Source organism: Vidua macroura, chromosome 2 (genome assembly GCF_024509145.1).
Source record: "Vidua macroura isolate BioBank_ID:100142 chromosome 2, ASM2450914v1, whole genome shotgun sequence".
NCBI lineage: Eukaryota > Metazoa > Chordata > Aves > Passeriformes > Viduidae > Vidua > Vidua macroura.
This window is the reverse complement of record NC_071572.1, coordinates 5,539,843-5,558,051: the sequence shown is the minus strand read 5'-3', so window position 1 is coordinate 5,558,051 and position 18,209 is coordinate 5,539,843. Positions and strand designations below refer to the sequence as shown.

At 46.9% G+C, this 18,209-nt stretch overlaps 1 long non-coding RNA gene across 1 annotated transcript; it reads right to left on the bottom strand.

Annotated features, from left to right (window-relative positions):
* Window positions 1-1,629: 1,629 nt before the first annotated feature.
* Window positions 1,630-8,405, bottom strand: LOC128803550 (uncharacterized). Its single transcript, XR_008435753.1, has 4 exons — window positions 8,027-8,405; window positions 6,906-6,990; window positions 2,229-2,400; window positions 1,630-1,870 (listed from the first exon to the last, which is right to left on the bottom strand). It is a non-coding gene; the product is annotated as an uncharacterized LOC128803550 (long non-coding RNA).
* Between the last annotated feature and the right edge of the window lie 9,804 nt (window positions 8,406-18,209).

Here is an 18,209-nt window from a genome sequence, read left to right as displayed (position 1 = left end):
ATGTTATATTAAACAAGTCCCAGGGGAGCTACAGAGAACTGTGAGTGAAGTAAGGACAAATTTACACCACAAAATGCTTCTCACCACTGGAATGCCAGAAGCAGTGGGAATCAAAGCTGGTCTGCAGCATTGACTGGATACAGTCTAGACACATTGAGTTGGGAAATGCCTGGAGTTAATCAGCTCTTTTTCTTAATCCAGGCTCTTGTCATATGGCCTTTGTTTACCCTACAGTTTGGTAGAAGGCTCAAGGAGTACCTGTTTGTGCTGAAATCTGCAGGGATGTGGGAACACAGTGGGGAGCATGGGCATTCACAGAGAGACTGGATCCACAAGTCTCCCACACTGAAATCCTGTGTCTGCAGCAAGCTGGGCTGCACTACTTTTTCATTTTGTTCTCTACCCTGACTTTTGCAAGGCACCGTGTGTCCCTGTCTATGCCAGCAGGCTGGTTAAGTCTCTTCTAATTATTCTAGAATGAATATTGAACAGACAATTCTAGGCAGTGCTGCCAGCTCTAGTGACTTTGTCAGTTTTGCAATATTTGCTTTTTGTTCTCGTGGCTTTTGCTCCTAGATTCATGCAACGAAATTCCACTTTCCACTAGCAAACAAGAGGAGGGGAAAGAAAAGCACTCCAGGTGTCCAGTCTACCTGGCAGGGAAGGAAAGTCAGGACCAGTGACACAGGAACTCCCAGGCTGTCAGAACTGGGCTCATCAGCCCCATGAGGGCTCCATCACTCCACCATGGATATTGCAAATAATTCCTGCTCAATAAATCAGACTAACAAACTGCTCCTCCTCTCTCTCACTGCTGCACATCACCATCCACATTATCTCATCACTCTCTTTTCTTACAATTTTCTTTCCTGCTGAGAGCTGCTTGTGGTTTTCTGCTCTTCCAAGGAAAAAGCTTGCAGGGAGAGTGCTGCCTTCCCCACACAGAGGTGCAAGAGCCAGATGCAGCAGGGCCCTGACTGAGCCTGGGGAGAGCAGCCAAGGCGCAGCTCTGACCTCCTTGGCAGCTCTGGCCTGAAGAGAGCCCAGTGGAGAGACCAGGGATACCAGATCTATGCAGGATCTTTCCTCAGCAAACGTGGGGTGCTGCCTGAGGGATGGACAGGTCCCCCCAGGGGTGCCCTGGTGCCGTCAGTGGGATCCACTGCTTGTGCCTCATCCTGCATGGGAGCCACACTCCTCTGCTGTTTCTAGCAATGGACACCCCTTCCCCATCAGTCAGGGCTAAGCCCCTCAGCCACCCCTTTCAACACAGATTTCCTGTACTGCACTCTCAAATGCCATGTCCTGTATGAGAGGCACATGGGACACAGCTTTTCTTGTGCTCTTTTGCCATCTGGCCATTGCCTGCAGCACAGACTCTCTCTGCACATGTGACTCAGCAGCCCAGATGTCCCAGATGTTTACAAACCCTTCCAGCACCCTCCCCTACCCTGAGCCTGGTGCACTTTCTTCCACAGCCCCCAGGCTGATAAGGCTAATCCTTATCACAGCAACACTTCAGTTTTAATCAATAGGAACACTAGCTCTCATGGGGGCACCTTGATCTAAAGATTTAAATCAAGATCTTTCTTTAAGGAAAAAGTAGTTGTATTGCAAAGGTTGCTGTATACAAACTCAGATTATCTTGTTCAGAGTGTTTATTCTTGCTTTTATTCTTCTCCTTCCTGTTAAAACCCACCATTGTCAGTGAGTTATAGACATGATGCACATCTGGAGATGGAGAAGTCATTTTCCTGCTGCTTCTGTTGGTCAAACCCTGTTCCTTCTGTGAGCACATCAGGTATAAGCATCCCTTTCCCTTTCTCTCTCACCAGCACCAAGCTCTCCTGGCTGTGGCTCCCAGCTTCACCTGATGAAACACAGAAATCTGAGCTCTCCTGCTTCTCTTCTACACAGGGGCAACCCCATGGAAGTCATCAGCACTGGTATCTAATGTGCAGCACAGATGGAAAATGCTGCAATTTCTTTTTCAGTGGTGCAACTCTCCTGATGTAATCATTACCCAAGGATTTCATCAAAATCACTGTTGTGTGCAAAGGTGTCAGTAAACACAGAATCTCCCTGATATGTCAGAGGTGATAACGTTTTCCTGATACAGCACATAAATTGCCAAGTAAGTGTTCTCCTCATTTGCATCATTTTACCCCAGCACAACTCCACTAATTTGACAGTTGCAGGAGTTGTGGATCTCCCAGGAGGAAGCTCACCTTTGCAGTTCTTGAAATTGATGATCTCTGGGTTTCCAGCCACTGAGCTGTGATTGCTCAGCAGAAATGAGCTCTACACAGAGCTGATGGAGCTGACAGCAGCAGGGTCATTAACAGGCAGTGAGCAATCAGATCTTGTTTGCATCATTTCAGAGGCCACTTAGAGTTGGAACTGCACAAATGAAAGACAAGAGCCTTTGAGGAAAGAGTGGGTTAAGCTTTCTATCATCAGGCAGTCACTAGCCTGAGTAGTAGTAGAAATTTTGGGTTCTCTCTGATCCATCCTCTGCCCAGTGGCAGAGAGATCAGCTCAGAGGAAGGTCTGACCTTGTTCTCTTATCCTTCCCCTCTTGCAACACCATGCAAGAGACATTTCTGCTTTGCCTTTTCACTGTGTGACCGAATCACTTGTACTCATTTTCACACCCCTTGGGTCTGAGAAGAAGTTGGAGTTTTCTGCTTGCAGTTAGAAATCTGTAGATCACTTTAAAGCTTTTATCCTAGAAAAATGCTCTCTAGGAGCCAAAAAGGTTGCTGGCTCTTGTGTGAGGTTGCTTGTAGTTTATATGATGCCTGATGCAAATAGAAAAACTGATGTTCAAATAGGAAAACTTTTGGTCTGCACTGCAGGTTTGGCTGATAGGAAGCCCTTCTGTGCTTCAAGGCTTTCCTAAGATGTCAAACATTTTGAGTTAATTAGGGTTAGGAGCCATTTCACTGTTTGAATTTGTGACAGCAGAGAGTTAAATAAAGCTTTGCTTACAAAGTCTCTCACTTGGAAACACACACAAAGCTGTTCAGCCTTAATTCCTGAGTTTGCTTTACGGTTTTTGGGTAAACATTGTCTCTTCTCTCAGCCTCTGTGAAGGAGCTCTTGCAGGTCTTTATTTGCCTTCCTTTCACAGCAGAGTTTGCCTAGGCTTGGTGAGGATTGTGCTAACTTTGCCACCAAGTCTGCAAGAAGACAAAACACTTTCTAGTTGTGCAGCAGCCCTTTGATATGATTGCTAACAGAGAGCTGGGGCTTTGAATACAATAGCAGCACTGAGATAATGAGTTAAGAGTTTACAGATGACTTCTGACAAGGCATTCAGAGCATTAAGGGAGGCTCACTGCTTAGAAGTTGAAAAAAGCATTCAGGATTGTCACTTGAGCAAGGTGGTGGTGCCTTGGTTAGGTTTATTCTTGACATTTTCACTAGCCCTGTAAGAATTTTGCAGAAAATATCTGCAATATTTAGGATTTTGTAGAACGTTCTTCTTTGGTTTTATTTTAATCATCACTTAATAAGATGTTACAGTCTTGTTTATGCTGGAAAATTTACAATAAACTGTTTTGATATCAGAAAACCAAAGAGGACAGCTTCATGCAGATTCTACGATCCAACATTAGACTCTTTTATCAATTTCACTTATGCCTCTTGGCAATAGCTCACATTTAAAGTTAAATATAAAAGGTCATTTTTATACTGTGCTAGGAGTATTTCTATGGGGAAGAGATGATGGTGTAATTGCACCATATATGTTATAAGTAACTTCTAACACTTTGATAAGTAGACAAGGTCTTTGAGATTGCATGAGGGAGTGATTCCAGACCTAAATCTTGGCCCAAAGACAGGCTTGAGGCTTCTTCCCACACATCAGGGCTCAGGCCCTCAGCTGGGGTAAGCTGATGCCTCTCTATTGATTTCTGAAAAGCTAAACTAATTTCCAGCAGAGGAGAATCTGCTCCAGATTTCCCAGCTGCCCTATCAAAAATCTTCTCAGAGCACTGACTGGGGAAAGAAAAAAGGCCTCAGCCTGATTTGAAAGAACATAATAGACCTTTAATTTAATTGACTTAATTTTATTGGCAGCCATTGAATGGTGAAATGAAAACAGATGATCTAGATGAACAAGAAAAGGTTAGATAGGAGTAACCCATTAGTAAATATCAAGGCATCATCCTATTGTCCTCATTTAATAAAGGAACGGGTCAGTAAGTATAATCATAAACATTTTTACATTTTAGTGAAGATTTATTTGACATCATTACTAGCAGAGAGATGGATTCTTGGAACAGCAAAAGATGAAACAATCTAACAGATAAGAAGTTAGCTCCTTTAGCTGGCAGAGAGTGGCACAGCTCTACATCTTGACCTATTTAATTCTACCTTTTTAGCAGCTGAGCTATTACTTTGGACAGCTGTGGGATATGTGACATTTTTAAAAAGTTTTCTTTGACAAATCTTCCATGCTTACATCTTCTCTTGCCCATTTGGCATTGCCCTTGTGGGCTCCTCAGAGCCAGCAGGTCTGGAGTGGCTGGACAGTGAAGCTGGACACAGGGCTCTGTGGAATGGGCCAGCAAAGCAGATTTCCCACAGCCCCCCAAGCCCAGCAGAGCAGGGAAGGGGTGGGCTGCTCTGGAAACCTGCACAGCACAGCTGAGACCTCTGAAGCAGCTTCTCCCCATGCCTGCTCCCCACCCCAGCAGTCCTATCCTGCATTCTGTGCAGCCAGGCTTTCAGCTGTCTAGGCTGTCTGGAAGTCCATTCAAACAGGATTTAACAGCCACACTAAAACCTCATCCAAGGACAGGAGTACCCTGAGGGGTAGAACAAGTATGATATGATGTGAAAGAGAGAAAATTCCAATTAGATGCAGGGAAACCAGACATGACTCCTCACTGTGTTCCTTATAATTCACTAGTGGTGGGTGCCCCTTGTGTGGGAGTTTTAACAGAACATTGTCCAGACCAACTTTGAAGAAACTTTTTTTTGCATTACTATCTGCAAATAAATAATTAAACAAACCCTAAAAAAAAAAAAATATATATATATATATATATATATATATATATATATATATATGTATATGTATGAAAAGCTCAGTTTTTTCTTCATTTTAGATGGAATTGGTTGGAAATATAATACTCCAGGAGTGAAGACTTCTTGCAAAGATGGGACTGGGTTGCCCAACCTGGAGCTCCCACTGAGGATCACCAGCCTCACTTTCCATCTCTGGCAGCTGCCTGGGGGCTGCCCCACTCCCCTTGCTTGTAGAAGCAGCCAAATTCTCTATGAGCACCCTGGGCACTCAGGCAATCTCCAAAACCTTGCACCACCCCCCCTTGCATTGGTTGCCTCAGTCCTACCCCAGAGGGATGATGGATGCTGCTCTTGTCCCTGTGCCATAGGGAATGCCTAGGCTGTGCCGGTTTCTGCCTTGATTTCCTTCTGCTCCCTTTCTCCAGCTCCACTGAAGTGGCCAAACCTGGCTCTGTGCTGCATCCTCAGGCAAACCTGAGGGTAAAAAGGCAGAGCCACCAACAGTAAAGAACATGGCAGCCCAGTGACACGGTACAGGCTGGGATGGCACTCCATGGAACTGATCACACAGCAGAAACTTGGTTTTGCAGCGCTCCTGTCCTTTCTCCCAGTATCTTTCCCTTGGGTCTGATAAGCAGAGCCCCATGAGGCTTCACTGTATGCTGGCTTACAGAGCTCACAAAAATCAATGTTCATCCTTTGGATATGAAGGGCTCTGGTTTTGGGGAGGGACACTGGCAGCTTCTCTTGTCCCAGAGCAGTGGTGAGTTACAGGCATATCCTCTCCTCCTGGGGGGAAAGACTGCTGAGGGCAGAGTCTCTAATACTGCATTCCCACAGGGCATTGCCCAAAGCACTGCAGGATAGACATGCTGCTCTGAGACCAGGTGTCAGAACAAGCCAGTTTCACCTGGAAATCCAAACACTTTCTCTAGACATAACCCCAGATCCAGCCCCTTCCCCTAAAGAAAACCCCAAATACAACCAGCCCCATTCTAAATATTTTCAGTTTTGGCATTTTTCAACAACAACAACAGCAACACAAAAGAGGTGAAAAAAATTAAGCTCTTCCTGGGAAACCAATTCTTGGTGAAATTTTTCAGTCTGGTCCAGAACAGAACATCTTGCAGGGGATCTCCCTGTTTGAATTCCAGCACCAGCACCAGGCTGTGACTCAGAATCAGGACAGCTTTGCTTGGCTCCCAGGGTTCTTGAAATCTGTCTCAGCACCACAGACTGTGCCTGGTGTGGGGTGGGCTCCACAGAGGGAGGGCTGTTCCCTGCACTGCACCCTGCTACAGAGGAAAAGCAGCTTGTATCTTAACACATTTTGCCTGGCAAGCATTTCAAAGGCTTCTCCTCTGAATCAGGGCTGCAGGCACTGCCTACATTTCCTCTTCACAGGACCTGGCAGGTTGAACTATGCAAAATTCCTTAATCCTGTTTATGTGCTGTCTCCTTCCGAAGAGGCACAATGCTCCTGTGGCCTCTCTCTGTACCTCAGCTTTCCTCTGCTCTGTTACCAGAGTAACATTTGCCCGTTTGAAGGCCAAACACAGGCAGGATGAGAGCAAAGCAACCAACAGCCTCTCGGTGCACCAGAATTTGGGATTTCACTGTGCTGTAAGGCAGGCAAGTGCAAAGGTACTGTGCCCATTTAGCCTTTTCTGGATTAATGAAGTCCACAGTGTCCACAGCAGATTCTGAGCACATAAAAATTATCCATTCTGAGCTACAAGCTCAAAACAATGACCTTAAGGGAGGAGCAGTGGAGGTCACACTCCTCCTGGCCTGCTTCTCCTGCCCTGCAGGCTTGATGGGGCAGGAGGGGAATGGATTGAGGACGCAGGCAGGGGAGCCAGGGTTACCTGTCTTCTGGGCCAAAATCTTGATCTCAGTGCTCTGAGCCGCTCGATGTAGGGATGCTGTTCTGTGCAGCTGAACTTTGTATCCCTGAGGCAAGGAGAAAATAAATCAGCTCTGTCCTTAACCTTTGCACAGGGAAAATCACTTCTCTGCTTGCTGGGGAGGAGCAGTGTCTGGTCCTCAGGGGTTCTGCTGGACTGGGTGTCCGTGGGGGATAGAGAGTGACCTGGGGAGCTGAGCACGGCCTGAGGTGGGGATGGTGACACTGGGTCTGGTTGCAAAGGTAGGAAGTGAGGCACTGCTGGAGTGGAGGCAGAGGAAATGCTGAGGCAAGGTGTAAGACCCCAATCAACCACCTTGATGAGCCTTTTAAAAGGGCTTAACAGTGGTTCAGGTACTCTGAGTTGGATGCACAGGAGAAATACCAGTGAGATATTCTTAAGGGGTCAAAGCAACACTAAAGACTTTACCGAAAAAATTCAGAAAATCAGCAAAAGTTTGGCAAAAGCACAAGTACAACATTCAATCAACATAGAGCACTTCTCACAGCATTAACTTGGCCCATCAAACTTAGCAAAGTTTAAGCCCATTTGATGTTAAATTACTCAAAATATTCCAAGCAGAGGGAATTAGAAGAAGAAGGAGAAAGAGAGAGAGAGAAAAGATATGGAAAAGCACACATATAGCTACCACCTCCTGGGTTCCAGCGATGGTAGAGGAGAGGTAGGGTCTGGTTAAACATGATGGCCTGTGCTCAGCCTTAAACACCCCTTGGCCCTCCTGAGCCCTTGTCCCAGGTGGGACTTGTGGTCACTTGGCCACTCAGGAGCTGGGTCAGGGGCTGCAGGGGTGGGTGTGGAGCATTGCCTCTGCTGTGCCCGTGACTGGCACGGCTGCAGGGCTGGGATGGAAGCTCCAGAGGGGTGGGGTGTGAGGGGCAGGGCACTGCCCCGCCAGGGCAAGGCCCCAGCTGCCCTGCCCCACACACCTGCATCCCAAAACGTCTCGAGGCATCAATCTTTCCAGTGTCTGACACAAGGGCAGCATGAAGGAGGAGGAGGAGAGAGGAGGGTCTCCCTTTTGGGCATGGCCCAAGCCCTGTGGCACCGGGGGCAATGCTCACCTCCTTGGCTGGGCCCGGAGTGACGAACGTGTGCCGACTGCTGTGGGTGAAGGCGTGTGAAAGCCCTCGGCGTGCTCGTGCCTCACCCCTCTCCCCTCCTGGTGTGTGCAGGTATCCCTCACTCCACCAGGTCCGTGATGGGGCTCCAGTGATGAACCTGAAGGTCTGGATCCTGCTGCTGAGTGGCTCAGGGGCCGGCACACGGCTGCAGAGCGGTCCCAGAGCGGGTCTGGTGGCACACGCGTGTCCAGTCGGCGTTGGTGCCGAAATCTTGGCTTTGCAAAGTTTGCGTGTGGGTATTGACTGAGCCAGGATCCTGCCTGGATATGATTCACCTTCCTTCCCCCTCAAGGGAGGTACATTTGGGGACCTATGGCCAGGCTGGCAGCAGCTCTGTGAAACACTGACTGTCTCTTGTGGGGCTGAGGAGGGAGGTCACCTCAAGCTCATTTCTAGAGTCAGCCTCTTTCTGTTATTTATGACACAATTTTGCGTTACGAGGGTTGCTCGTGAGCCTGTTCTCTAGGATGGCAAACTGAAGGACCATATGTCATGGTTTGGACTGCCAACACATCAACATTGCAATCATTTGCAGACTGTTTTCTATTTCTTTGATTCGGGAATGTGTGTAATTAGCTCCTCAGAACAGCCGGGTAGAGGAAACGCGGTCTGTTATTTAGGCAGAATTAACATCCTTGTTCTCTGCATTGTGATCCTTAGTTTCCTAGTGCTGCTGCCAGAGCAGTGGAGAGATCAGTGCTGAGACATGTGTTCTTTGAGCCTGCCTTCATTGCAAAACTATTTCTGTTCCTTTTCTAGGCTATCCCATTGACCTACAACTGGCACAAGACGTGCTGATGCTGTAATTAGTAAATACCCTCTGCAAGTGACAGCAAAAGATTTATAGCCACCATTGGAGGCTTCACTTTCAGCAAAAGGAGAAGCACCAAAGTGTTTGTTGCTGTTTACTGCATTTTTATGCAGATTCCCAGCAGGGTCCAGCCAGCATTTTGTGCTGCAGGCCTGGTAAATAAATCTTTACTGACCTGTTGTGGCAGAAGCCACGTATGAATGTGCTGGTGGGGCAAGAGTTATGTTATTTTAATAGGTTAACAAACCCATACAGGCTTCTGCACTGTTAGCATTTGGCCTCCTACCAGGAGTATGATCATTCTGCTACGCTTTCCATTCCTATCCCGGTGGTTTATGTGGGTTGGTTTTCAGCAGTGCCTGTGTACAGCCAAAAAGTAGGAGAGCAGCCATGCCAAATGGCCTCCCAGTCACTTGTGCTTTGGAGGCAGGAGAGGGCTCTGTCCCCAGGGAGAAAGGGAAGGAGTGAGAAGGAAGGATATCAAAGAATTTTCATTCCCATATTTGCCCTGGCATTGAAACCTGTGGTGCACGTGCAAGGAAAAGGGAGTTTGTTTTTTGCCATTTCAAGTAGAATGTCTTCCAAAGAATTACCAGCTCTGTATTGTGTCTAGTGGTTAATTGGCCTCAATCAGGAGAGCTTGGCCAGAGCTGTTTCTGGTGCTTGGACACCTCTCTTGCCCTTTTTTTTCCTCACCCCTTCAGAGGCTTGTGCACCCATGGATTCTCTGTTGCTTAGAAAATGGTGAGGTTGTATTGGTCTCTCAAAGAGGAAAAATTCTCTTCTTTGCCTGGCCTGACAAACTCTTACAGGGATGATATCTTTGATATCGTTGCCTCAATAAATTCAGTCAAAATTGGCCAATAAGTTCAAAAGTTATTAAAGTCAGTGGGAGGGGTGAAAAGTTCTTTGTTTCCATAGGAAAACATGCAGAAGGGGACAATGTGTGCATCACAGAGGAAAATGGAAATTACTATTTGCAGCCTTAGCATGCTGTAACTTATCTCCCCTTCCATATCTTCTCTTCCACATGTAATACAAATGTTTTAACTGATCATTTTATTTTCCCATCCATCGTTTCTGCTCCCTCCACAGGCCAGCTCCACAGGCAGCATGGACAGACTCCTGGGGTCATTTGGAATGCCTTCCTCTTCCCTGACACTTTTTGTCCTTGGGATACCCATCCTCCCTGCCTGGAGGGACACACTCAGCTCCTCATCTACAAATGCAGCCAGGTTAGAAGAGGGGCAGTTTGTCAGGTACCTCCTCATGGCTGCTGGCTCCCACTGCACTGGATCTGCTCTCCCAGTGATCCCCTTGTCCTGCTGAAAGGCGCTGTGGCCTTGCTGGATGGTTGGACACAGCGCTGGGCGCGATAGCCGGGGACAGAGCCAAAGTTAGGTCAGCTGGATGAGCTGGAACACGTCCCCTGAGAAGCGCCTGACTCGGCTGCAGTAGCTGGCCTGGAGCTGGCCCTCAGACTCGTGGCGTTTCAGTTGGGGGGATGCTATTTTGATGATGCTTCTGCAGATTCAATGTCATTTTGGCCTTGTTCCCATTGACGTTGTGTCCATAGGTCTGGACATCAGCTGGCCACAGCCTCGCCTCTTGCTCACCTCCTTTCTGCTGCCTTTTGCCTCGCTGTCCTCAGCCCTAGGTTCTGGGCTTTGCTTTCATTTGGGAAAGGGCTCGACAAACTGCTTCTGCCTGCATTTATTCCACCTCCCTTCTTCTCCCTCGTGTTGCTACTTCGGTTCATGAACTTGAGGTGTTTTCAGACTTCAGGATACCCTTCTGTTACTTAGTCCTGTTTCTAGAGGTGTTTTGAGGAGCTTGAGGTGGTCACCTCTCCTGCTGTGAATCATTCTTGCCCTCAGCCACCATTCCAGTTTCAGTCTATTTCTTTTCCATTTGGCTGCCACTTAACCATCCAAAGGTTTTGGCAACTGTAGTGGTATAACCAGGCATTAATTTGACCCCTAAAAAGGATTTAGAAATAATTGGGTTCTGGGTTTATTGGGAATTCATTTGATCAGAAGAATAGGAAGGGGAATTATTTGCTGTCACCCAGAGGATGGCATTGTGACTGTAAATAGTGTGAAAGGCAAGAAGCACTAATTGTGCTGCATTAACTTGTTTGACCAGAATCTGCTTGGAAAATATAGAGGTCTTGGTAAGTTTTTTGGGAAGAATGAGGCTGCTGCTGATACCTATTTATAGATGACAGTGACCCTGAAGGTTTCTGGTAAGATGTTTGCAAAGCCACAGCTATCCTGTGAACATTCACGTAAATGAGTTGGCATTTTCCCAATGATAAAAGGCCAGCTCCAATATCGAATCATAGAATTATAGACTCATTTAGGTTGGAAAAGACCTTTAAGATCATTGAGTCGGTGCATCTGATCTCTTTCTGACTACATGTTGCAGGGTATTTGCAAATGAATGTAGAAAATAGATATCTGGGGTCATAAAAGGGCATGTTTGAGAGATTGCTTCTGGGGCTTTTCCCAGGGTGATACTGGTCTGCCAAGCAATGGAGACTGTGAACATGGAGCTGATAGCAACTCATTAATATGGTTTGTTTTGACTCAAAGGCCCCTTTGAGTCAGTGGTTAAAATGTTCCCTCTTCCCTTGTTTTCTGCTGGAGTCAGCCTGTGACTTTCAGTAATAATTTTAATCTCTGTGTTAAGAATTTAATGTCAAAAGCATAACTGCACTGCATTAATTAAGCTTTATCTAATCTCCAGCTAAACTGATAGTCAACAAACAAGCAGAGCTTTCTCAGGATGGCATTGCCTTGCATTTACGTGATTCCCAGCACAGTTTCACCTCCTGGGCAGAAAGGTGTTCCTCAGTCATTGTGTGGTGCATTTTCTGGGAGGAATGAATCCCCTCATAAAAGCTTATCTATGTCAACCATAACATATCTCTTAGCCTCTTGTTCCAGGAAATATGGGGGGCAAAAGATCCTTTAGGACTGCACAGCAACCTCCAAGCGGCCACAGATGTGATGCCTCATAAAGTGCTCAGTTTGTATGATCTGGTCTTATTCTGCAGTTTTATATTTCTCTCATTGCTGCATCTACTTGCTCAACAAACTGCCTCTTTGAGGAAGGTATGGATGTCCACTTCCATCATATCCAAGCTGGAAAATATTACTAAATCTGTGCCTTACACAGAGGTGCTTACACAGAGTTGTGAGTACATCCCCAGGACTGATCAAGACTGAACTTGGTTTGCTATTTGTTGGCAACATAGGCCAGATGGGCATTTTGAATTGAAATGGAATGAAAGGTAAGAAATGAGGTAGTGACTATTAATATACATTAGTGGATGCCTGTGCAGATTTTCAAGGAATACCAAGCTGCTATCACAACTGTTTTCATTAAAACTAAGCCCATCAAGATCTTATGTTTTCACAATAGGATTTTTAGTTTCTTTTTCTCTCTGAGACAATCTCACTGTTGTCCACATCTGAACATAAATATCCCATTCCAGCCTGATTTTAGATCCGATTAACTCAGGTGTTGTCACTGACTGTGAGTTCCAGTGAGGCAAAAGCATCTGGTCTTCTCCTGGCTCTAGAGTCAGAACTGAGCAGCTCTGCTGCAGGAAGAGAGACAGAGAGAAAGGGAAATGTGCACTAGTAAGGCCCATGTGTGTTAAGAGAGCTATGAGAGAAACTGAAATAATAAATGAAAAATCTCTCCTGATTCAGGAGGAGATGCATTGCCTTCTTCCAATGAGTTATCACCCTTGAAGTCTTCCATGGGAAGAAACACAGAAGGAAAAACCTTTTCACTTGTACATAGTGGGATGCCAGCATGTGGCAGCAGCTCCCTGCCTGACAAAGAGGCTGTCCACATCTCACATAATCTGCCTGCTCCCTTGTTTATCTGAAAACAAAGCAGCAAAAAAATGTGCACATCAGAAGCTCTTCTGACACTGCCAGAGGAGCTTAGCCTGGGTCTGGCTTGAGGGGCTGCAAGAGGTGAACAGAAAGCAGGGGGAGAAGTCCTGCTCTGATCCCTTTGTGGAGAGCTCCAAGGAGACCAAGTAGTGTGGAGGAAAGGAGGGATGTGGGGTTTAGGAAATGCGGAATTCCTTTTCTGCAGGAGGAGCTCCTGTTGCTATTCTGGTTTCTGTGTCTTCAATCATCAAATGCAGCTTTTGTCTTTTGATAGGACAAGGAGGAAAGTAATGTACAATGGTGTTCTGACAGCCTGGCACACCCCAAATATGTGGTTTAAAGCTTTCTTTGTGCTGAATTTGTTCTTGTAGTGCTAATGACCAGGTTGCCATAAATAGCCACTAAATGGGTCTGACACGGTAAAGGAAAGTGAAGGTCACTGTTGGATCTTGTGCTGTATTTTAGATCTCTGTATCAAAGAACTTCACAAGGAAGGGGAAGGTGCATTTTCAACTTGGGTTTCCTTTTAGATACAGAGGGGGAAAGTGAGGTATGAGAACGCCTGCTTGTCAGAGCAGGATGGAGATGAGGATGGAGGGGGGCTCTGCCTGATGTTCTGCAAGGTCACAGCCAAGCAACAAATTATCACCACACAGGGCAAAATTAACTACCCACTGAAATCAAAGGTAAAACTGCCACAGAATTCAGCCCAGCTCCAGTAGCCTAAGCTTTGAGCCAAGTATCCCAAACTGAATGCCTGTGTGGGGAAGGAATGCAGGCGTATTTGGGATGCTGGGATGAAAGTGCTGTGCTGGCCACAGTGGCTGCATAAGCAGGGATGGAAGGGGACATGGAAGGTGCTTGTGTGTGAAAGCATGGCCTATATAGAGCTGATAGCTCATTTTAGGATCCCAGCACCTGACAATCTGTTTTCTTTATCACTGAGCTGGGCTCCCTGAGAAGACATCACCCTTTTCATGGGTGCCAAATGGGTGAGAAATGCATCCTTGTGAGAAGCCCAAGTGCCCTCCCTGTCTGCCTCACTAACAGGTGCAGATGTGTGTCTTGCACCTTGTGTGGGGAGCAACTCACGGGGCATTTTTAAAGATGGGCAGTGCCAGAGGTTTGGTGGCTGCATTTCCTTAATGTGCACTAAGCCAGGCTTTGACTGTTACATCTTGAGCACTGAACCACACCACTCCTTGGATGTACCAGACCTCACTGCTGCCCACACAAGCTCAGTTATGCCCCAGAACTAGGGGAATTTAGGATGTGCTTCCCTTTTCAACCTGCCACAACAGCGGGACCATCAGGTCTACAAGCGGCCAGACTGGTAGGCATTTCACTGAGTGGAGATAAGGCAGAGCCTGGCTTGGATGCAATCCCTCAGTAAGACTCTGGCTGCACAAAAATAACAAATCAGGCAGGGCAGAATCCCTCTGAGACTGGAAACACACTCTTCTGGGTACCAGTGGTTGGATGGAAGGGAGAGCAAGGCACAGTGCAGCACCACCAAGAACACCAGCTCTGCTCCCAGTGACTGTGGGTGCCAGAGGGCTCCTGGATTTCGCCTGCAAAATCAAGTACAGTTCTGCTAAGGAGGTTGGTTTTCACTTGAAGGCTGTGTGAGACTGTTCTGGGTTGGCAATGCTGGCACATGTCCCACTGCCACACTTTGGGGACCACTAGTGGCACCATTGCCCAAGGCTTTGTGGGGCTGGGCAGAAAGCAGCTTCACTGCTGTTGCTGGCAAGGGGATCATGGATGGGCAAGGGACACGGAGCTGTCTCAAAGAGAGCTGGCACCTGCTTTATTACATGGTAACCACAGCAATTTGTACTGGTGGGAGGACACAGAAATGACAGGCTACCCCCATGGGGTTAATGCTAGACAGTGATGGCATCTGCCTGCCCCTGAGGATCTGTGTTTAGTTTGCAGCAGCTCAGGAAAGACTCCAAAAAGAAGAAAAAGAGGGAGAATTTGTCCTGCAAGAGAGGCTGTGGCTGTGCTAAGAGGGTCGAGCTCATTTCTGGGCAACTCTCAGCAGCCACTTCAGTTCATGTGTTTGTGAAACACCCTGTACTGGCTGGCCAGCCCCAGAGTGACCTGTTCCTCTTCTCTTTCTAAGAAATGACCACTTACTTGAGACATCTCTGTTTTTCCCTAGCACCTGTGCGTGCCCAGAGCTTCCCTGCCTGGCATCAGCCACTGTCAGGGGCTCGGGTGACAGAGGCTGAGCCTGAGAAGGCATTTTCCAGAACAAACCACTGCCCAGTACAGAACCCTCTTTCCAAGTAGGACAGGCTGGGTTGGAGCCCAGGGAATGACCTTTCCTGTGTGGCATTCTCCCACGTAGTGTGACCTGATGTCACAGCTGCTAGGCAGTGTTGTGACATTGCAGCCCTTCCTCAAATCCAAATCCAGGCACTGCTGGTAAACCGCACAGGATGCCAACCAAATTTTGCCATTCTTCACTTAATGTTGCTTAGGGTGAAAGTATTTGACCTTAAATTACTCTCCCTTTTTTTTTTTTTTTTTTTTTTTTTTTTGAGAGGGGAGCTTGTTTCTCAGGAAAGATGGGTTTGATTCTTTGGTTTTGGAATAAATCTGGTATGAATCCCCACATGGCTTCGTGCTGCTTGTCCTTCCCACCCAAACAGGGGCACTTCTGTAGTGGCTGGCATCAGATGTCTGTTGTTCAGGTAGGGAGACTGAATCCTGCTCTGTGCTCTCAGGTTGGGTTCAGGCAACCACCCAGGAGCAGGGACATTCCTGGCTGCAGAGCAATGCAGGCTGTGTACCCATGGTAAATGGAGTTTACCACAGGCTGGTAAACAGCTCTGTTTAGCACGTCAGCTCAGGTGGGGGACAATCCAGTGTGAAATGCTTGCACTGAGCTGAAATCACTTCTTTTCCACTATCTGCCTTCATCCTCATACTACTCAGGCAGGCAGGCTTGAGCCCGTGCTAATCTGTAGAGAGGGTGAAATGCAAAGAGATAGAAAATAAAGCTCTGAATCTGCCACTGCACTCCCTGACCTCATCTTTTGCAGGCTTCTTGCTACCAGTGCAAAGAAGCAGAGAAGAATCACAGAATCATGGAATGGTTTGGCTTGGAATGGATATTAAAGATAATCCAGTTCCAACTCCCCTGACATGGGCAGGGACACCTTCCACTATCCCGGGCTGCTCCAAGCCCTCTCCAACCTGGCCTTGAACACTTACAGGGATGGGGCATCCACAACTTCCAGGGCAACATTTCCCAGTGCCTTACTACCCTCACAGCAAAAAATTTCTTCCTAATATTGAATCTAAGCATAGTCTCAGTTTGAAGACATTCCCCCATGCCCTTCTCAAAACTATCCCTTTATCTGTAGGCTGCCTGTGGGTTCTGGAAGGCTGCAAAATGTAAAATATATTCCTCCTAATTTCCCTATCTGACTTGTGTGTTGTCACACAACAGGTTTGTTTTGCTTTGGGGAGTAGAGAAATGAGATGGAAATTACAGAGGTCCTTGATAGAAATGTAAAGATGGAAATACCCACAAAATCAACCAAGTCAAAATTCAAAACTACCTTCCAGAGAACTGCACTCAAGAATTTGGGATCTGTTATTGCTCTAGTCAAAGGTAAGTTTTTTGACTTAATAAAAAAGAAAACAAAAAGGGACCAGCTAAATTAAATAACATAACTTTTGGAATCTGTGTGGTCAGATGATAGTATTGTGTTAGCATTTTGACCTAAAAGAAATCAATTAATAAAATGCTCATTTTATATAGATGGCTAATTTCTAATATTTGTATGTCTTGCTTTCCAAAGTCAGCTCAACTATTGGGAAGAAAGCTTGATTGCTTGGGTTTTTTTTTTACTTTATTGCTGCTCTACCTTGTGCAAATTCTATCTGGGGCTTTTTACTTTTCAGTGCTAATGATGACTCTGAAAGCAACCTGGCTGGGCTCTGAGAATGCAGGTGGGCTTTGTACCAGGAGCAGTTTAGCAGACCTTCCTCCTTACCTCCTGATGCAATTAGCTGTGCTCCTGCTGTGCTCAGAGAATCCCCTCTGAGTGCAGCTGCAGTGAACAAGCAGAAATTTCTGAGGCAGCACAAACTTGCAAACCCTTCCACAGGATTATCAAATGACAGCAGGTTGGAGGTATGTGATGAGAAGCACAGGTTCACTGACTAAGCATCCCTGAAGGGACTGCTGCTTAATCCTTTCATACATGGTGCCCTGTCACCCTTCTCTGAAGGAGCAGGAGGAGGCAAATGTGCTCTGTAATTGAGAGGAAGGTTGATTTACTGCTAAATGAGAGTAATATGCAGTTTGCCTTCTTACTGATTTGCTTACAGAAGATCAAGCAGGCCACTCTGTACAATCCTTGATTTGTCCCCACTCCTCTCTTTTGGGAGGCCAGAGAGAGCTCCCACTCAGCACACAGCAGTGGGAATTAAGCAGCTCCTGCACCTAAGCAAGCCCATTCCCCTCAGGATCAGCAGCTCTGGCTGTCACAGCTGCACAGCAGGACATGCATGTGAGTGTATTAAGGCAACCCTGAGGGTTTTCCATGCAGACAGCACTGGGGCAGAATTTTTGTACCAAAGTCCTGCCCAGGTTTGTACAATCCATGCCAACAAGCTTGTGTTAATATTTCACTGATATCTCTATCCAGGATAGGTCTTATGAGACAAACGTGTGTAGGTATAGAGCTGCATTCCATCACACCTCCTGCCTGCCAACATCACCCCGGCACCGTGCCAGTGCCTCCCTGGAATCTCCCTGGCATCAGCTCTGCATCACCCCTGCATTTCCCTGGCATTCCAGTGACTGCACATGACTGCATCATTTCCCTGGCTGCTGGGAATGTCCTGAGAGCTGAACGAGTGGCATCTGCTTTGGGATCCCGTGAATTCCTCCTGCTAATGTCCTCTTTTGTCTCCTCCCTGCCCTGCCTCACCCCTGCCCCTGCCCTCTTGTTCTGTGGCAAGGGGGATACACAGCAGAGGAGGCATCACATGGATTTGTCTGGCAGGTTTGTAATGAGAGGAGTGTGATGACCCTGCACATTCATCAGATGGTTGTTTTCAGCCTGGACCCATCTGTGATGTTTTTATTATTTTTTTCCTCCCTCTGCTCGGCTCAGGCTGCTCCGGGAGAAGTGGCACGTAGGCACATACGTCCTTGCACACACTATACTTGTATAAACTCCATCAGGAAGTCATCTGGCCAAACTTTCCAGAGCTCTGCTTTTAACTCTTCCCTAGGCAGGCTGTCCTGTCAGCCAGGGAATTTCCAGGGAGCATGGCCATGTGCATTCATCCCTCTGTTCTCTTTACTGATTCCCACCGCTATCCTTCCTTACAAGCCCCAAGCTACACGTGGATGAGCAGCTTTTGCACCCAT